Source organism: Oryctolagus cuniculus, chromosome 16, assembly GCF_964237555.1.
Source record: "Oryctolagus cuniculus chromosome 16, mOryCun1.1, whole genome shotgun sequence".
NCBI lineage: Eukaryota > Metazoa > Chordata > Mammalia > Lagomorpha > Leporidae > Oryctolagus > Oryctolagus cuniculus.
Window position 1 is genome coordinate 49,321,543 of NC_091447.1, and position 22,206 is coordinate 49,343,748.

The 22,206-nt window shown below is 38.4% G+C and overlaps 1 long non-coding RNA gene across 1 annotated transcript; it reads right to left on the reverse strand.

The window, feature by feature from the left end:
• Positions 1–1,407: 1,407 nt before the first annotated feature.
• On the reverse strand, positions 1,408–20,855 carry LOC103349510 (uncharacterized). The gene is made up of 3 exons (XR_517679.4): positions 20,650–20,855; positions 3,554–3,621; positions 1,408–1,625 (listed from the first exon to the last, which is right to left on the reverse strand). It is a non-coding gene; the product is annotated as an uncharacterized lncRNA (long non-coding RNA).
• Positions 20,856–22,206: the final 1,351 nt, after the last annotated feature.

Sequence of the window (22,206 nt, forward strand, 5' to 3'; positions counted from 1 at the left end):
AGGGAGGGAGAAGAAAAGAGAGAGGAGAGGGAGAGGGAAGAGAGAAGAGAGCTCCCATTTGCTAGTTTACTTCCTAAATGCCTGAAATGTCCTGATCTGGGCCAGGACCATAACCATGATCTGGGAACTCAGTCCAGGTCTTCCATGTGGGTGGCAGGGACCCAGTCACCTGAGCCATCATTGCTGTTCCCCAGTATCTTCGTTAGCAGGAAGGTGCAGTCAGGAACTTGGATTTAAACCCCGACACTCTGACATAGGAAGTATGTATCTTAACTGCTAGGCTAAATGCCAATGCCTTACATCATATTTAATTAAAAATTGTATTTATATATGTATGAGAGAGAGAGATTGAGAGATTTATTTGTTGAACCTGGGATGGCTGTGATAGAAGATGTGGTCCTCATAGCTCAGCTACTCTCCAACAACACTGCTGTTTCTGCAGCCTTGAGTCAGGAAAACATCACGGACGTGGGCATGGACGTTTACTAACTATGCCTAAAGGGATCACTCCTAGGGATGAAAATTCCTTATACTAAAATATTCCCAATTCACGCTCTCTACACTCAGTAGCTCATGGTCTTTGTAGTTAGTGCTTTCTTCTTTCTTATTTTTTTTACAGATTCATTTATGTATTTATTTGAAAGGTAGAGCAACTGTAGTGGGAGAGGAGAGGCAGAGAGACAGACACACAATCACACAAGGACAGAAGGATCTCTCACCTGCTGGTTGATTCCGCAGATGCTAGAAAGGCCAGGTCTGGGCCAGAGCAAAGTCAGGAGCTCCATCTGGGTCTCCCACATGGGAGGCATAGACCCAAGCACTTGGCCATCTTCCGCTGCCTTCTCAAGTGCGTTGGCAGGAGCTGGATGAGAAGTTGGGACTCCAACAGGTGCTCTGATAGGGATTCTGGGTTGTCAAGCTATAGCTTAACCAACTGTGCCATAATGCCAGCCCTTGTTTCTTTTTTTAATATTCAAGATATTTATCCAGAGAAACATAGACATTTATCAAAATGACTAAACGACTCTTGACTAATTGGACTTTCTTTTTTTTTTTTTTTTTTTTTTTTTTTGACAGGCAGAGTGGATAGTGAGAGAGAGAGACAGAGAGAAAGGTCTTCCTTTTGCCATTGGTTCACCCTCCAATGGCCACCATGGCTGGCATGCTACGGCCGGCATACCGCGCTGATCTGAAGGCAGGAGCCAGGTGCTTCTCCTGGTCTCCCATTGGGTGCAGGGCCCAAGCACTTGGGTCATCCTCCACTTCACTCCCTGGCCACAGCAGAGAACTGGCCTGGAAGAGGGGCAACTGGGACAGAATCCGGCACCCTGACCGGGACTAGAACCCAGTGTGCCAGCGCCGCTAGGCGGAGGATTAGCCTAGTGAGCCGTGGCGCCAGCCTCATAATAAATTTCTGTTAGGGTAAATTTAATTCAATCCACATAGTATGGTGCATTAAAATCATAAATGATTTTCATGCAAACATATGACAGTCACAATTGAGCCGCGGCACCGGCCATCATTGGACTTTCAATAAGGTGACACTAGCAGAAAGCCTGGCTCCATCATTTTCTAGCCTTGTTTTCTTGGATAGCTTGTTTCACTTTGTGCTTCATGTTCTTTAGCTGTGAAATGGAGATAGAAATAGCACCTAAGTCACAGAGCAGAATGGATTAAATTATCATCTGCTAAGGATCCCCTAATTACCAGAGAGTGATTAAATGAGATAATATTACAAAACATTTTGAAAATAATGAACCCACATGAAAATGCAAGATTTTTTTTTTTTGTCACTAGAGAGTGCTCTTTACCATTGGCAAAAAGAACTTGAATTTTCTGTTCACTCTTTTCAAACTGATTCTTCTCATTTGTAGCTAGTGATTGCATCCTTCTTAATAAACTAATTTTAGCCAAGGCACTTTCCCCTATAGGCATGAAATAGCATGAGCCTGTTTCTTCTCACAGATTGCTCTGAACACATGGATGTGGTTAAGGCCTGGGGTGAAACAGTGATGGAAAGTCCCAATATAAAGCATGCACTTTTCCTCTGTGGACTATCTATTGCAAGAATGATATCAGCCATCCTTTGAAATAGCCCATGTGGTGCATAATAACTCTGTGTATCTTAAAATAGGATTTCCTTAGTCATTTACATGATAGTTTCGAAGGATATATATTTTACTGAGCCAAAGAACAATTGTGTCTTTAGAGATAACCATTACTAAGGGGGAGGGATAGTTAATAGAATTCAACCAAAATGATGACACAACTGTGAGAGAATAGATTCATGTAGTGTTTATCATAATTTATACCTAATCTTGACAAAATGCTTTAAAAAATCAAAGAAGATTTTTACAAAGATTTTTTACAAAAAAAAGAAAAAAAAACTGCCAAAAGGAATAGTCTGCATACTTCATCCTAGTGGTGTGGCAGGTGGTTTATAGACTGAATATCTATGTGAAAAAAGAATTTTTACATCCCCCAAGGAAATTGAGACAGTTAGATGTTTTATTATTGTCTCATAGCATATTGTGAAAAAATTCCAGGAATTGGAGATGTGTGGGCAGCTCTGAATTTCTATATTTCATAAGAAGTCATGTAAGTTTCTAAAATGTAGTTCTCAATAAAAATTATTATCTTTGGAATGAAATTAGTATGATATGCTTATTTTTGATGTCTTCTAAATGTAAGCATGTTTTAAATGTATGTTCTCCCACTTGCCTATCTCAGAGAATTTAAAACTTAGTAGATAGCACACTTCTGGACAAAACCAAGTCCTTCTCTCTCCTATGTTGAACAGGGAATTGGGGTTTAGAGGGGTTAATTAACAAATTTTTAAAGCAATGCTTTTACATACTGTGCTCAAAAGCTATCTTGTAGAATGCATGAATGGATTAATGTCACTTAATCCTTTGAAAAACTGGCATGACACACATTTTTGCTCTTGATCCTTACTTTCCTGGTTAAAGATTTAATGCTATGGCTCCTGCCTTTTGTCATGATGTAATATGTTTTAAATAGAGGTGCAAAGCCATTCTAAGTGAACAGTGATTTGCCTATCTCTGTTCATGCTGTCAGCATGAATTGTAGTCATCATTTTAGAGCTATGAGTTTTCTACACTTTGTGTCCCCCTGTATTTGAGCAATGACATTGAACTTTGAAAGAACCCTGGGAGAAGTAGACAGAGTACCTATTATGGAAAAACAACAAAATTAGTGGAGGTTACAAAACTGATAAAAATTGGGGAATGCTTTTTCATATACCTCCAGAATTTTTTTTTCTTTTATTCATTGGAAAAGCAAAAAGATATTTTATGTAGAAGTGTATTATTCTTGTGTATGTGTATAAAAGATGGGACAGCCAGAATGTATAACTCCCTCTCTTATGATAAGCTGTTTACCACCAAGGCTCAGTATGTTCAGCAAAGTTATAGATCTCTTCCAGACACAAGATAGATGGTATGCATTATTTATCAGCAGTCTACCAGGATATATCATAATTCAAAGAACAGAGAAGCACTCTTGATAATGAAAGGTTTCTGAGAAGACTCACTTTGCATAAGAACAGGAAGACAAAATGAATTTATCCACCTGGTTTCCAGTCAGTCATGTTTCAGAGCACTGGAGAAAATTTGCAAGAAAAAATAAAAATAAGTAAAAACCAATAAGAAATATTTTGCCACCCATCAGTGTTATTGAAAGGAATTCTTTGTCTTTCAGGAGTGCCAGGTGCAGCAGCAGCAGAGGACGCAATGGCAGCAGGACCTGTGCCAGCCAGAGAGGCACGAAGCACCCAGAGCTCGTTGGAGAGTAGTGGCAGTTTTGCCATAGCACAGCAGCAGGTGGGAGGTGACGTCACAGCCCACAAGGAAGTACTTTTCTTAACTTTGTGATCAGGGGAGATGTTGCTTACAGCAAAGGCCTCAGAGGTCACAGACTTCAAGAAAACCTGTCTGTGGGGTGCAAGAAACAACTACAACTTCAGTGAGAATGGATTTCAAGACAGTTTCCAGTTTTACTATGGGAAGAAGAATCTAGAATCAGATAGTTTTATAATTATTAATGACATTTATCTGGTTTTTGTTTTGTAGTGCAGAGAGCTAAAGATTGTTGAGCTCAGAGTATTTAAAATAGATGATAGTTTTATAAATAAATTACAAGGTACATCTTCATGCTTCCTTTTACTATTTTATAAATAATTGCCATATACTGGAAAATCACCTTAGAACACGTTTACAGGGTTGTTTATTTCCAGATATGAGAAGAATGTTATTGGTGTTTTGATTGGGATTGCTTTGGATAGTATGGTCATTTTGATGATATTAATTCTTCCAGTCCATGAACATGGAAGACTTTTCCATTTTTTTTTTGGTGTTTTCTATTGCTTTCTTTAATGTTTTATAATTTTCACTGTACAGATCTTTCATATTCTTAGTTAAAATTATTCCAAGATGTTTAAATATTTCATAGCTATTGAGAATTAGACTGATTTTACAAGTTCTTTCTCAGCCATTGCATTGTTTGTGTATACAAAGGTTATTGATTTTTGTGTGTTTACTTATATCCTGCAAATTTTTCAGACTCTCTTATAAGTTCCAGTAGTCTCTCAGTGGACTCCTTTGGTTCTCCTATGTATAGGATTATGTCATCTGCAAACAGGTATAATTTGACTTCTCCCTTTCCAATTTGTATCCCTTTGATGATTTTTTTTTTTTTTTTTTTTTTTTTTTTTTTTGCCTAATGGCTCTGGTTAAAAATTCCAGAACTATATTGAATAGCAGTGGTGAGAGTGGGCATCCTTGTCTGGTTCTGGATCTCAGTGAAAAAGCTTCCTCTTTCTATATGATGCTGGCTGTGGGTTTGTCATGTATTGCTTGATCATGTTGAGATGAGTTCCTTCTATTCCCAATTTGCTTAAAGTTTTTGTGTTTTGTCAGATGCTTTTCCTGCATGTAGTGAGATAATCACGTTTTTATTCTTTAATTTATTAATATGATATAGTATACTTATTGATTCATATATGTTAAACATCCCTTTATAGTAGGGCTAAATTCCACTTGGTCTCAGGGAATGATATTTCTGATGTGTTGGTAGACTTGATTAGCTAGTTTTTTGAAGATTTCTGCATCTATGTTCATCTGGGATATTTGCCTATAGTTCTCTTTCCTTGTTGTATCATTTTCTGGTTTTGGAAGTAAGGTGATGCTGGCCTCATAGAAGGAATTGAGATGTTTTCCTCCCTTTCAGTTGTTTTGAATAATTTGAGAAAAATTGGAATTTGTACTTCTTTAAAAGTGTGGCAGATTTCAGCAATGAAACCTTCTGGCTTTGGGTTTTTGTTTGTTGGGAGAGTCTTTATTACTGATTTACAAGAGATCCCAAATAGCTGAAACAATCCTAAGCAATAAAAATAAAGCTGGAGGCATCACAATACCAGATTCCAAGACATATTACAGGGAAGATATAATCAAAACAGCCTGGTATTGGCACAAGAGTAGACATGTCAAACAATGGAACAGACTAGCGACCCCAGAAACAAATCCATGCATCTACAACCAACTAATCTTCAACAAACAAGTTAAAATCACTCCCTGGAAAAAGGACAATCTCTTCGAAAATGGTGTTGGGAAAATTGGATCTCTGTATGCAGAAGTATGAAAAAAGGGGGCCGATGTCATGCCTCACTTGGATAATTCTCTGCCTACAGCACCAGCATCCCATATGAGCACCAGTTCTAGTCCCAGTTGCTCCTCTTCCAGTCCATCTCTCTTCTGTGGCCCGGGAAAGCAGTGGAAGATGGCCCAAGTGCTTGGGCCCCTGCACCCACATGGGAGACCAGGAGGAAGAACCTGGCTCCTGGCATTGGATAGGTGCAGCTCCAGCCGTAGTGGCCATCTGGGGAGTGAACCAATGGAAGGAAGACCTTTCTCTCTGTCTCTCTCTCTCTCTCTCTCTCACTCTCTATAACTCTACCTTTCAAACAAACAAAAAAAAGTATGAAACAAGGTACCTGCCTAACATGGCATACAAAAGATGAAATCACTATGGATCAGGATCTAAATCTAAGACCTGAAACTATAAAATTACTAGAAAAAAACATAGGATAAACTCTGAAAGACATTAGCATAGGCAAAGACTTTTTGGATAAGATCCAGAAGTATAGGCAATAGAGGCAAAAATACACAAATAGTATTACATCAAGCTAAGAAGCTGAAGCTTCTGCACAGTAAAGGAAACACAGTAAAGTAAAGAGGCAACTGACAGAATGGCAGAAAATATATACAAATCATACTTCTGATAAAGAATTAATATCCAGGATGTATAAGGAGCTCAAGAAAATCAACAACAACAAATTAAGTAAATCCACTTAAGAAATGGGGTAAGGATATGAACAAACAGGCATTTATCAAAGAAAGAAATACAAATGAGCAACAACACACAAAAAGATGCCCAGGATCACTAGACATCAGGGAAATGCAAATAAAAACCACACTGAGGTTTCACCTCAGCCCAGTTAGATTGGCTAGCATCCAAAACTCAAAAAATAACACTGCTGGTGAGGATGTGGTGGAAATGTTACACTCACACACTGTTGGTGGGAATGCTAACTAGTACATCTGTTATGGATGACAGTATGCAAATTCCTCAGAAATCTGAAAATAGATCTACAATATGACCCAGCCATCCCACTCTTGGGAATTTACCCAAAGAAAATGCAATCAGCATAAGAAAGAAAGTTACTTGTTATTTCAGCTCAATTCACAAAAGTGACATGGGATGGGATTAAACATTTATGTCCATCACATGATCACTAGATAATGAAAACGTAATATATACACACTATGGAACACTACTCAGCCATGAAATACAATGAAGTCCTGTCTTTTGCAACAAAATGGATGCTAATTGCAACTACTGTATTTTGTGAAACAAGCCAGTCCCCAAAAGACAAATATGTTTTCTCTGATTTGTGGTAATAAATACAACAATACAAAAATGTTATGTATATGAAGAAAAATTGACATTTTTGAAATTTTATTAGTTTATGGCCCTGTCTATACTCCTAAGGAACAATGATTTCTCTACTTACTACTTGTTGAATTCTTTATTTAATGGAAGGTTAAGCTTTTGATTAAAAAGTACATTGAAAGTATGTCATTCTAGAAATTAAAAGAAAAATAAGGGAGAAAGGGTAGGAACCTTGAGGGAGGGAATGTGGGGTGGAACGTATCACTATATTCTCAAAACTGTACATATAAAATAGATGCAATTTCTTCCAATTTATAAATAAAAGAAATATAAATATTATACATTTAGAGGCCAAAAAACTAAGCATTAGAGTATGTTTGATGCCAGCTATAAATGGTAAAACAGGGATTGGAAACAAGCATTGAGAATAGAGTCCTTGTTTCTGATTTATAATTCACTACTATATCTTCACAAAATATACTCCATAAGAATTCCTGAACTTAATATTAGCAATTTCACATTGATACAAAAAAATTATAAGTTTTAAACATCTCAGTTATAAAAACATAGGACAACTATACCCATTTATTGTAAGAGAAATTTTTGAAATTCATTGAACTCTCAGCCTTCCAAATGTTTTTTTCTAAAAATATGCATGCTTACATAAAGCCTAGGGCATATGGGAGACTGTAAATGAGAAGGAATAGATCACAAACAAACTTCAGAAATAACCTGGCTAATGGATTTTTGTGGATTCATCCAAAAAATGTTTTTGGATGGCAATGGACGTTTAACTCATCAAGTGTTATTTTTAAAACAATAAATAAGGCTGGCACCGCGGATCACTAGGCCAATCCTCCGCCTTGCAGTGCCGGCACACCGGGTTCTAGTCCCAGTCGGGGCACCGGATTCTGTCCCGGTTGCCCCTCTTCCAGGCCAGCTCTCTGCTGTGGCCAGGGAGTGCAGTGGAGGATGGCCCAAGTGCTTGGGCCCTGCACCCCATGGGAGACCAGGAGAAGCACCTGGCTCCTGCCTTCGGATCAGCGCGGTGTGCCGGCTGTGGCGGCCATTGGAGGATGAACCAATGGCAAAAGGAACACCTTTCTCTCTGTTTCTCTCTCTCACTGTCCACTCTTCCTGTCAAAAACAAAAAACAAACAAACAAAACACAAAAACAAACAAACAAAAAAAAACAATAAATAAGTGAAGGCCTGAAGTGGATTGTGTTTCAGTAGGCTAAACTGGCACCTGCTCCCTACAGATAATGGCTGAAGTACTTGAGTTCCTTCAATACATGTAGGAGACCCTGAAGCCAGGCCTCAATAGGACCCAGCACCAGCTGCTGCAGCCATTTATGGAGCAAAAAAGAGCAATAGATGAAAGATCTCTCTCCCCCTTTCAAATATCAATAATTCTTTTATAAAGATAGATCTTCCACCTGCTGGTTCACTCCCCAAATGGCTGCAATGTCCAAGCCTGTGCCAGGCTGAAGCCAGGAGCTGGGAGCTTCTTCCAGGTTTCCCACTTGGGTGCAGGAGCTCAAGCCCTTGGACCATCCTTCACTGCTCTCCCAGTTTCATTAGCAGGGAGCTGGATTAGAAGTGGAGCTGCCAGGAATCGAATTGACGCCTATATGAGATGCCGGCACTGCAGGCAGCAGCTTAACCAACTACACCATAGCGCTGGCCCTAATAAATAAAATCTTAAAATTTAATATTTATATCTTTCCAGTATTTTGTAATTTGTGTCTAAAATTTGATCTTTCTGAATTTTTACTTTCTAGTAAAAGAAATAAGAAATGGATATATTTCCTAAATGATCTCTTAGAGATGTACATTATTATAGAAGGACACTTTATTAAATAATTCATTCATCCTCCATGATTAAAATGTCACCTTTTAATATATGAAATCACTACATTATGTTATTTTCCTGAACCTTTCTTCGATCTAGTCATCAGTCAATATCTTTTCTGTATTATAATTTCTTTAAAGGTGAACATCTAAAATCTTGTAAGAAATCTGATATCTTGCTAATTAATAGTATCAGATTTTATCAGTAAACTTTGTATTTCTACCTATTTGTGTCTTTTGGAAAATCATTAATAGTAAAATATAAGTGCAATTGACAATAGCATAGGAAAGTAATTTTGTAACTTTGGGGATAAGAAATGTTTCCTTTTTTTATTTTAAAGACTTATACATTTATTTTGAAAAAATTACAGAGAAAGAAGGCAAGAGAGAGAGAGTCATATGCTGGTCACTCCTCAGATGGCCATATCAAACAGTGCTGGACCATGCCAAAATCAGGAGCCCCTCATGGGTCTCCCATGTGGGTTCAGGGGCCCCAACACTTGGACCAGCTGCTGCTGCTTTTCTTAGACCATTTATAAGGGGGCTGGATCACAAGTGGAGTAGCTAGGACTCGAACTGGTGCCCATATGGGATGCTGGTGTAAGGGGCAGTGGCTTTACTTGCTACAGCACTATCGCAAAGCCAAGAAATGTTTCTTGAATATAAGGACTCACCAGAAAGAAAAATAACAGTAATATTCGAAATAACATTTTTATTTTTCAAAACAAATCATGAAGAAGGTGAAAACTCAAGCTACCCAGGTAGAGTAAATCAGTTGCAAAGCATACAAAGGGATTCAAACAAAAAATGTGTGTGTGTGTGTGTGTGTATTCCTACAAATATTTAAAAAAGGGACTGTCCAAAAGAAAAATTGCCTTTCACTGTCACTTCAAAAAAGATCAAATCTAGAAATCAATATGAAGAGATATGATCATCAATTATTATATAAGGTTAAAGACAACAGGGGCTGGCGCTGTGGCGCAGTGGGTTAAAGCCCTGGCCTAAAGCGCCGGCATCCCATATGGGCTCCGGTTCTAGTCCTGGCTGCTCCTCTTCCCATCAGCTCTCTGCTATGGCCTGGGAAAGCAGTAGAAGATAGCACAATTCCTTGGGTCACTGCACCCATGTGGGAGACCCAGAAGGATCTCCTGGCTCCTGGCTTTGGACTGCCGCCATCTGAAGAGTGAACCAGCAGATGGAAGACCTCTCTCTCTGTCTCAACCTCTCTCTGTAACTCTGTCTTTCAAATAAATAAAAATAAATTTAAAAAAGCAAGACAACAAGTATGTCCATTAAGAGCGGAATTCTAATAGAAAATTTCTGTATTTTTTAGGGCAAACTCCACACTTTCATTTTCACTTTGTTTGCAGTGAAGCTGGAAAATAAATGAAAGTTATATTCAATTATATTTAAAAAAATTAATAACATGAAATAATTATTGCTAAAATTATGCTGAAAATGTGTTTTTTAATTCTTTAAGTTTTCTCAGCCTTGAAATTCTTTCATAGCTTTGTTTTTCTGGAAAAATTCTTTCCTTCAAAGATTTATTATTTATTTGAAAGTCAGGGTTATGGAGAGAGAGATCTTCCATCTGCTGGATCACTGCCCAGGTGAGTGGAACTGCCAGGACTGGGCAGAACCCACACCCATATGGGATGCTGGCATGTGGGAGGTGGCTTTACCTGTTATGCCAGGACGCTGGCTATAAGAATTCCTGTATGGATTGGTGAATGATGTCATTCCCTCTGCTTCCCAAAAATGCAAACCGGAAGTCAACATCATGAATCTTGTATGGCAAGTCCATTGTAGAGGTCAAACCATTATGATATTGAAGTGAAAACATTATTTCAGTCTCCTAAATCTTAACATCTTCCTGCTAAGTTTTGCCAGTCAAGTAGTTGTGTCCTCCAAGGCGTAGCAGTGCATTTGCAGGAGCCTTAGTTCAGAATTTCGTTCTGTTACTCACTCAAGGGTAATGAGTCCATCTATTTTTCTGTCATGTGAAGTGACAGCCAAGCCATTTCCTCATAGATTTCTCCCTTGAACAATTAGCATCATCTCTACTTTTTTTTTTTTAGCTCTCTGACTGCATGCATTAATGAAAGTAAACATATTTAACTTTCTTCCATTTTTCCTTTCCCCATCCTGCTGCTTTCATGTGGTTCATTCCTTGGGAGTCTCCTTTTTAAATTGTGCAATCCTCACTTTCATAATAGCAGGCAATGTGCATATTGAGAGAACGGTAGTGATTTCACGCTGGCACACTGGGCATGAATCCTGGGTTGTACATATGCACACATGGGCTTATGGTACCTCAGAATGATTCCTACCGCTTTTGGGGGATGACATCCTAGCAGAGAGACTGGGGAACCCCGTGACTCTGGGACTGCTTGGAACAGCCCCGTGACCTTGACCTGTACGGCAGGAATGCAACAGAAGTATCAGGTGATTTAACTTATTTCTGATCTTCATTTCTCACTCATCACGGTAATATGAATGATTTACGAGGTTCTCAGGAGGACTTCCTTTGGGGAGAGAGAGGTGTCATAAATTATATCCCTGCTCTGTCATTTCCTATGAGAATCTTTCCCTAGCTTACAGAAGGAAGCATTTTCTTGTCCTTTGCACAAGTCCAGTGAGGATGTGTGCCATGCCAGAAGGGTAGAGACCTGAGGCTCAAAGTGCTCGGACTCCCTTGGAGACGGCTCCTGCAGGAAAAGTGAGAACCACGTCCCAGTCTGCGGTCCATCCATGCTCTATAGAAACACAAGCCCATGGTGTTTCAAAGCTGGGCAACTGGAGCTGACCTTGGAGAGCATGGTCCTTCTGAGTACATTGAGGTGGTTTCTTTTTACATCAAGACTGGTGGAAAGAGCATTTGTTAAAGTCAGATAAGAAGTAATCCCTTGGCTGTGATTCAGATGAATTTGAAAAGTATGATTTTCTTGGAAGAGAATGAAGCCCTTAGCTGTTTTCTCCTGCCCCCACCACAGCACCAAGAGTGATTTACAGCAGCGTGCTGCCTAATTTTCCATCTGCATATTATTTGGAACCGATAAAACTTATGATAATGCAATGTGCAAATGAGTAAGGACAGAATTTGTTTGCTTTCTTTCCTGCCTACACTCAGTCAGGGTTTTCTGAGGAGTAACACACAGAATCTATTTGCTTGATATATAAGCTGTGCTTTACTGTGAATTCCACTGCGTTTCAGAACTGGGCTGCTTAGAAAGCTCTCAGGAATGTATTATAGGTGAAACATCAGCATTGCTTTCATTATTTTAAATTTTGGATGAACGCTTATTGCTCCTGCACTCTGAGGGGTACAATGCAATATTTCAGCTTATATACACCACATACATTTTCCCACATCAGGCAATTAGCCTTCCTATTTCTTCATTTTGTCTCTTTATTTGGAGATAAAAGCACCTGTCTTCCAGGTATTTATGCAGTATCTGTCACTAGGAGCCAGGGTCGCCCCACCACCCTGTAGAACGCCAGAACCCATTACCCACACCCAGCTGAGCTGTGGTGCGCATTTCCCATCCTTCCCCTAAATCCCCTCCTCCTACCCTTCTCAGCCTCCACAACTCTTTTTTGACTTCCACAATGAGAGAAGGTACAGGATGTGTCTTTCTGTGCTTGGCTTACTCCACATAACATATAGATCTCCATTTCCATTCATCTTGCTGCAAATGTCAGGATTTCACTATTTTTATGGCTGAATAATATTTCATTATGTTTGTATGCTATATTTTCTCTTTCCATTCCTTCACTGATGCACACCCACTTTGATTCCATGTACTGGCTGTTGTCAGTAGTGCTGTAATGAATCTGGCAGTGCAGGTTTGTCTTTCTCATGCTGATATCACTCCCTTTGGATATATACCTTGTAGTGCGGTATTTGGGCTGTGTGAGTATATGGTGTATATATATATATTTAGTGGTTTTTTTTTTGAGCAAACTTCATACTGCTTGTCATCATAGCTATACTAACTTACATTCCTATTAACAGTGTATAAGGATTCACTTCTCCACATACATACCAGTGCTGTTTTTTTTGTTTTGTTTGTTTTCCTTTTTGGTAACAACTATTCTAACAAGATTGAGATGAAGCCTCATTGTGAGATTGAGTTATTGTTCCCTGATGGAAAATGACATCAACCCTTTTTTGTGTATTTGTTGACCAGTTGGATTTCTTCTGAGAAATATCTGTTTCAATTCTCTTTTGATTTGTTAACTGATTGGTTGATTTTGTTGTTGTTGAGATTTTTGAATGCCTTATATATTCTGTATATTAATCTTTTGTCAGATGAATAGTTTGAAAATACACTAGGGATAGAATTTAAGTGAGAGAAAGTGAACGACAGTTGATTAGCTATTCTATCAAGACAGTCAAAGCCTCTTCTTTTTAGACAAGGGGAGAGGGAAAATCCTAAGTCTCTGTCCATTTAGGCTACAGTAAGAAAGGAAGATGGTTTTGGTGCTGGTAGTTTTCAGTCCCTCTGGAGCGTGGAGGGGACAGTAGTAGAGCAAAGTGGATGGGCTGCTTTCCCCAGTGTATAACTCTTAGACCAGATCTGTCCCTCTCTGTTCTCTTCCACATACCAGAAACACAACTTTCACATACAAAAAATAGTTGTCTTTCTTAAAAAATTATAAAAACCATTACTGAGGTTGCAATAATTTAAATTGCTGATCAGGAACAGAGGTGGCATGAGCCTGTCCTGGGTGACTGACAGAAACATCAGCCCCAGGCTGCGAGGACCATCTGTACGCCATGCTCCCCTCCTCACCGTAGGTAAATGAATGCCAAAGCAAAATAGCCATTAGCATAATGCAGTCCCCAAGTTGAGTTGGAAATATAATTATGAATCACTTGAAATTTTTGAAAGTAGCAATTTGCCTCAAAAGAAATAATGCTGGTTAAAGAAAAGAGGAGTTGAATACTATTCACATATTTGTGTTTCATTGTGTTGTGACAAAAAGACTATAATCAGTAGATTAGGTAATTATAAGTGCTATGTATTTGATAATCTATTTCTTTTTTAATTTTGACAAGTAGAGTTATAGACAGTGAGAGAAAGAGACAGAGAGAAAGATCTTTCTTCCGTTGGTTCACTCCCCAAATGGCCACTATGGCCCGTGCTGCGCCGATCCGAAGCCAGGAGCCAGGTGCTTCTTCCTGGTTTCCCATGCGGGTGCAGGGGCCCAAGCACTTGGGCCATCCTCCACTGCCCTCCCGGGCCACAGCAGAGAGCTGGACTGGAAGAGGAGCAACCAGGACTAGAACCAGCACCCATATGGGATGCCAGAGCCACAGGCGGAGGATTAACCAAATGAGCCATGGTGCTGGCCCCTTGATAATCTATTTTTTTAAGATTTATTTTTTATTTAAGAGAGAGATATCTCCATCCATTGGTTCACTCCCCAAATTCCTGCAACAGCCTGGTGCTGGGCCAGATGGAAGCCAGCAGCCAGGAGCCTCTTCCGGGTCTCCCATGTGGGCGGAGGGGCCCAAGCACTTGGACTATTCTCCGCTGCTTTCCCAGGCATATCTGCAAGGAGCTGGATAGGAGGTGGAGCAGCTGGGACTCAAACCAGTGCCTATAAGTGATGCTGGCATTGTAGATGGCAATATTACCTACAATGCTGACCCCAAACTGTTTTCTTAGTCTCTTACAAAGGATCCTTTCTTACTATCTGCTAGTTAGATTAGTAAATCATTTAAGAAAGAGGTAAATTGGATATTACACATTTGAAAAATAGTACTGCATTATGTAAGAGGATCTCTGGTAACCTCACTCTGCTATACTCCCTTAATCAGCATCAAGTTTCAGGATTATTTTTATTTTAGCTCTGGATACAATCCCTTATCATCAGATAATTTGTGTGCCAAGTGTTCTGGTGCCTGTTTGAAGACTTCCCTTGCAAGAAAACCCTTCTGCTTTGCTGGAAATGGAACGCGGCGCTTCAGTGTTTCTGTGAAGTCTTCAGTAATTGGTGTGCAGTGGCGTGTCCATGTGCTGTGTCTGTGGCCGAAATTAGCCCCTAACACTGGGGCAGGAGATGCAATTACTGTGAAAACTCGGCTCATTGGCACAGACTGGTATTTATTGTCTCCAATTTGAGGAAAGGTGATTTTGGCTTGAGCAGTGACTGTAGATTAGCAAGTGTTGGCATTCACTGTGTTTTAGCAGGACCGTCTGGCAGCTTATTCACTCTCAACTGACTCAGATACGCTGATTTGATTCTTTTTGCTAAGAAGGAAACTATTTGATTCTTTTGCTCTCCTGGATTGCAACTCTGTAAAAGCAATCTGAACTTATTAACTACACTATGAAAACAGAACAGAGCAGCACCTCCTCTCCCACTTCCTAAGGCAGTCTTTTATCCTTTTATAGACATGCCAAGGTACTGGGGAACAGGGTGGTCTCAGAGGAAGCGCTCTGGGGCCAGGCAGACGGCAGGGAATGTAATCAAGGGTTAGATCTTGGGATCCATGAGTCCTGGCGGCACCTGCCTCATGCAGCATGTTTGTGGTAGGGCTGTTTCTTGTACTTGGCTTTAAAGGATGTCAAAAAAAGGTCTGTAAGTTTACCTTGAAAGTAGCTGGTACTGCATCTAAAGAATATCTCCATCATTTGTGAAAGCACAATTTAACTCCAAAAAACAAATTATACTCTGTATTATCTGGGATTTTAATGAGTTTTTATGAAGTGAAGCTATAATGAAAGAAATTACAATGAATGTAATGCAATGAAATTGTAATGAATAATGAAATTATAATCAGTTTTTTTTTAGGGAATTAAATGTGAATGTTACTGAATCAATTAAACAGTTCTCTATTATTAGCTAGCTGAATATATGGTGAAATTGTCTCAATCAGAATTTCTTAACCTGAGATACAAAGATGTAATTCAATGAACTCACAAACTTTTAAAATAAAAAGTAGGCATATGTAATAGCTATTTCACTATTTTTCTCATAGAAAGAGACCATAATGTTATCAGAATTTTACCCCCAAATGGTTAAGAACTACTGATTTATTTCTTTGGTTATTTAGTTAGTTAGTTAATTTTTTTAACCTTTATTTAATAAATATAAATTTTGAAAGTACAACTTTTGGATTCTAGTGGCTTTTCCCCCCATAACCTCCCTCCTACCCACAGCCATCCCACTCCCTCTCCCATTGCATTCTTCATCAAGATTCATTTTCAATTATCTTTATATACAGAAGATCAACTTAGTATATACTAAGTAAAGATTTCAACAGTTTGCACCCACACAGATACACAAAGTATAAAGTACTGTTTGAGTAGTAGTTTTACCATTAATTTGCATAGTACAACATATTAAAGACAGAGATCTTACATGGTGAGCAAGTGTACAGTGACTCCCGTTGTTGATTTAACAATGAACACTCTTATTTATGACGTCAGTAATCACCCAAGGCTCTAATCATGACGTGCCAAGGCTATGGAAGCCTCTTGAGTTTACCAACTCTGATCATATTTACACAAGGCCATAGTCAAAGTGGAAATTCTCTCCTCCCTTCAGAGAAAGGTACCTCCTTCTTTGATGGCCCATTCTTTCTGCTGGGATTTCACTCACAGAGAACTTTCATTTGTTTGTTTGTTTGTTGCCACAGTGTCTTGGCTTTCCATGCCTGAGAAACTTGCATGGGCTTTTTAGCCAGATCTGAATGCCTTAGGGGCTGATTTTAAAGCCAGAATGCTGTTTAGGGCACCTGCCATTCTATGAGTCTGCTGTGTATCCCGCTTCCCATGTTGGCTCGTTCTCTCCTTTTTAATTCTATTGGTTATTATTAGCAGACACTAGCCTTATTTATGTGATCAATTTGACATTTAATCCTATCATTATGATCAATTATGAACTTAAACTGATCACTTTGATTAGTAAGATGGCATTGGTTCATGCCACCTTGATGGAATTGATTTGGAATCTCCTAGCATGTTTCTAGCTCTACCATTAGGGGTAGATCCGAATGAGCATGTGCCAAGCTATACATCTCCTGCCTCTCTTATTCCCACTGTTATATTTAATAGGGATCACTTTTCAGAACTACTGATTTATAATAGCCACATTATTATGATTAATAGTGGAAATTCTGATACCAGCAGTACCACTTCACTGATGAGTCAAAACTGAAATTTGTAAAGCAAGTTAATTAAGAAAGAGCTACAGGAAGTTTCAAGTTTATGATTATCCATTATAAATTGTTAGCATGTTATCCTGTGTCTGAAACATATCAAAATTACAGCATAGATCTGAAAACATGTCAAATTGATCTAATGTTTTCCCCAGGCTTTGTGTTTTGTATTGTTTTCCCACAGTAGGTAATCAGAAGGGCAACGTGTCTATTAGAAAAAGAGAAGAGCAAGCCTCAAAGATATAGATAATAATATAGTGATTCCTCGTTTCTTGACACTATTGTAAGTATTTTCCAGGTCTTACCTAATTTATCTCCTCAAATAACTTTGTAATTAAGCTGTTATCATTTTCATCCCAATTTTTCAACTGACTAAACCAACACAGAGAAAGTTGCATTCGTGTCCACAAATAGTAAGTAATCTGACTTTAGAGTCTGTTGGTTAACCACTATAGCTCTCTGCCTTGAGAATCAAAGGTAATACGATGCCAAGAACCTTGCATGCCTCAAGGTTTATAGGTTTAACACTGCTTAATGCTTTCTTGCTATCTGCAACATCCGAGCCTCCCATCCCCTCCCTCTGTTGCTCTCAGTCCCTGAGTCAGAGCAGCAGCCTTAGAGAGGTCGGCTAACTTCCATTACTGGCATTTATTTTTTTTCTCAGTCTGTATGAAGAAAACTAATTTATAGTCCACGTTATGAATTAGGATAGTATTTGGTATCCCCCATATTAAATCCCTGCATTTCTTATGTTATGCCCAGTCTTCCATAGTTCAAGCCAATACAAATACTCACACGTAACACCCTTTTGGAAAATTCAACTCATACTGCAAATTTTGCAAGTACAGTTCACTCACTAGTGGTCAGAAAGTAGAACAAGGTAGCTGTATTGTTTAGTGATGTCACTTGGAGTAACATGGTTGTCCTCCTTTCTGCCTGCGGAGGAACGGAAGTTCAGTGTGATCAGATTCAAGTCGCTTTTCTCCCAAAAGAAAATGAAAGCTTTGCTCTCCATAGCCACAGTGGGCCCAAGAATACAGATTAACACAAAATAGTAAAATAAGACACAAACTGAGTTAACACACACTTCTCTGATCCACAAATAAAATAGGCATCCACGAATTTGACAAGTCATACTCAGAAAAATCAAGCCTCCACAAACTGCATGGACAGAGACTCCCCTTCATAGTAACCTGTCTTTCCAGTTCCTGGGTAGGTGCACGTATGTACTTTCACAACAACCTTAGCATAGCTCAAGGACTACATAGAGTACAAACAAGATTCTGGAGCAAGGAATGAGAATGCTCAGCACACCTGACCTAGAGGAAGGCATTTCTCACACATAGAAATGTGTGAAGGGGATTTGGAGGCTGCCATAAGAACATCTTACTGTAGTCTTAGTACGTTGTGTGTATTTGGGCTTTGTTGCATATTTTTATACATATTTTATACACATTTTTGTTGTATATAATTACAAAAGGCCGAGGAGCGATTGTTGTATATGATTATACAAAAGTATAAATATTTAGTCAAGTCAAAATATTTAGTCAAAGTCAAAATAATCTTTGTGTACACAACCTTAAGGAAAATACCTTTGTAAAACAGATCTTTTATAAATCATGAAATTAGAGATTTGTTGGCAGTTAAATAAAAGTGAACATGCATAATATTTAAAATAATTAAAATTAAGAATTTGTTGTAAAAAGTTATGTTATAATTTCCTTAACAGTGGAAATTATCAATATTTGTTTTCCCAGCAATGCATATATAAACATTTGTCACTATGACACCATGCTATTGTGAGGCTGTGCTTAAAGACTGACAATATTTGCCATCAGTTCAATATTAACTAAGTTTTGTCACAAAGTCTCAACTATGTAGAAGTGAAATGATCATCTTATTAAAAATTTCCCATATGTTTCAAATGCATTTCTTCCCCAAAGACATATATGATATGAGCCAGAGCCTTGGCAACAATTGGATTGTACAGATGCAATGCTACATCCATTACACTTCTAGGCCATCAGGCGAGGAAGGAGCAGGGGAAGTGTGCTGAACATTAATGGTTTCTAAATAAGCCTTTACTGTTCCACAATGGAAATCGCATGACTTTATGCTGCTTTTTAGATAGAGTTAAACCTTAGGACTGACAGGAAATGCAATAGCTTTGCAATGCTTTAGCTGTCTCAAGCTGACGCTTCATGAAAGCAGTCTTCTCTACGACCTAGCATCTAAAATCACACCCGGCACTGAACTCCTATTTTCAGTTGATACGAATAATAAGAGGAGTTGCCACCTCTGTTTCCTCTAAATGCTGAGGATTATATCAAATCTAATACCTACTATAGATAGACCTTCTGCTATCTAATAGGCCAATGCCCCAGCTTTATTTCACAGCTAGAATCATTTTAGAGCAGCGTTGCCCTCCATTTTTGTGGGTAGATGCTCATAATGAAAATAGAACAAATTTTATGTATATGTGCGTATCTTATATGTAGGTCTTGTACAGTGTATTTTAGTCAATCATTTATTATGAAAAATACTCAAAATTGATAAAAGTAAGCCTCATTTTATCAGTTTGAACTAAATATTTTGACACAAACCCATCTGGATAGAATCCTGCACAGCATGTTTCTGTTGACCTGTAATTTCGATGTTTGGATAGCTATTTTTCCATCCTTTCATTAGTCTATATATATAACAAGCACACTAAGAATTTAAACACACATGGATGGGACTATTATAGATACTGATATCAGTGCTCCGAGGTAGAATCAGTTCAATAATGGATGGAAACAAGCCAGTTGAAGGATGAGTGTCAGGCATAAATAATCATAGGGCTTTAGGACAATGATAAAAAGATCAAGTCAGCAAAATACAGAGGCAGTCTGATGGGGGGAAAATAATCAACTCATCCTGGATTCAACCATGATTAATGAACAGCAAGAAATTCTATTGAGAAACAGACTCAAGTCTCAGCCTTGAAATAAGCAACAATTATATTGTCAGTTGCTAAACAGAAATTCTTGATTGCCACTAGAATTTTGCTTATTTCAATTCTGTTAACACAAAAGCATTATGCACATGGGTAGTCATGTGTCATCTGGGATTTTTAATCAGATATTTCATTAATAACATTATTATCTTTTTACAATTGGTTTTGAAGTAGAAACCTCAGAACTGGCTGCGATCATAACCATAACTTTTGGGAGTGGAGTTCTCAATCTCAATTAAATGAATCACATTAGTTTCTAGGTATGTAATTTGTTATTTACACACACATGCACACATGTAGACACACACACATACACCCCTTACAATGCAGCAAGTCAATGACCAAACTTTTCTATATTTAGATTTTCTTTTTAAGCATCAGATTTAGTTTAAATCTAACCATATCAGTTTCTCAAATACATTATTAGATTGAGTTAAAGATTCTGACTCACAGATTTCCCTGTATCAACTACGTGCACATGCAACAAATTTTGATGGAATAGATGTGCCTTGTAAAGGGAAACCAGAATCCAGAATACTGTATCTATTGTATTGCTTAAAATTCAGAATGCATGCTAAAAACCCATAAGTAAAACCCAAACCCTGGATAATCCTCCCAAGGAAGAACCGGAGGGTTAAAACAATCGTAAATATACATACCAGATGAATATCTCCTTGATGTTCAGAGAAGATAACACAAGGAGATGAAATGATATGATTCTTCTGAGTCATAATTAAAAACACTCCAGCAATCATCCATAAAAGGCTTGTGGTAATGTGAGATGCCTTGTTTGTAGAACTATCATAACTCAGGCTTGGCAGTTGGCTCTGCCTTGGTCACCAAGTCTGTTCTAGGTTATTATTGCACACTCCATGGACTGAGTTACAGCAATGATAGAAGCCAGTTTCTATATTAGTGTTAATTGGTCATTGGCTTGGGATGTACCACAGATCCCATAAAAAGCGACCTTATATGGAGCATTAGATTTTTATCATTAAAGGACTTTACTTTTTCTTCTCTCTCATTCTCTCTCTCTCTCTCTCTCTCTCTCTCTCTCACACACATACACACACACACACACAGCATACTGATTGCCAAATAACTGCAAAATATTGGCCCTAATTAAAGCAAACCACTTTTATCATTTAATATACCAATTGACCATTTTACAAGCAGCTATATATTGAATAGCAAAGTGAAGTTAATTGTAAAATCAGACAGTATTCCTACACTGTGCTTTGGTATTACAGAGTGTGGGCTCTGTGTGCTTGATTCTCTCCTGTCCTGGGTCCTTGGACAGCTTACAGCTGCGGACATTGTTCACCCAGCACAAAGTGATGGAAAGACACCAATTTAGGACTAAATTAATTAGGCTTGGTCCCTTTTCCATTAGTTCTTTTTGAAACATGAGTTTATTTGTTTGAAAGGCAGATATCTATATCTATGTGTGTGTGTGTGTGTGTGTGTGTGTGTGTGTGTGTATAGCAGAGAGAAAGAGAGGTCTTCCATCCACTGGTTCACTCCTCAAATGGCTGCAACTGACAGTTCTGGGCCAGGCCAAAGCCAGGAGCCAGAACTCCATTCTGGTCTCCCTTATGGTCTCCCCAAAGTACTTAAACTATGTTCCATTGCTTTCCTAGGCATATTGGTAGGAAGCAGGTCTTCAAGCAGAACTCCCAGGACTCGAACAGGCACTCTGATACGATGGCAGCTCAATCTGACACTGTTTCCTCCCTCTCTTTAAGTGCAATGTCATTTCCCATGCCTAATGTTGACCTTAAATCTACTGAAATTCAAAGGTGCTTATTTTTATGTGTCATAAAAATACAGTAATGTATACTTTCTTTTTTTGTAAGATGAGTTATTGCTCCTCCAAAGTCAGATGTCTTATTGAAATTTCCTTTTCATACTAACTTTGTTAAATTACTCTTTTCCAAAATAATTCAGGTTTAGGATATTTGTCACTGTGCTCTATGTTACATATAATAGATCACTTGGTTATCTATTAAGTCTACACTTTGTACCAAATTCCAAGTATGTCACTCTTAACAAAGGCAGGTACTTCTACACACTTTATAACTGATATCTAAATCAAAAAGACCTCTTTTCAAGCAAATATCTGGAGTCTACAATACAAAGCATTCATTACAATACAAATTAGTATCTATGAAAATAGAGGATAATGAAAAGTTTAAAGAAATGGCCGAAGAGAAAAT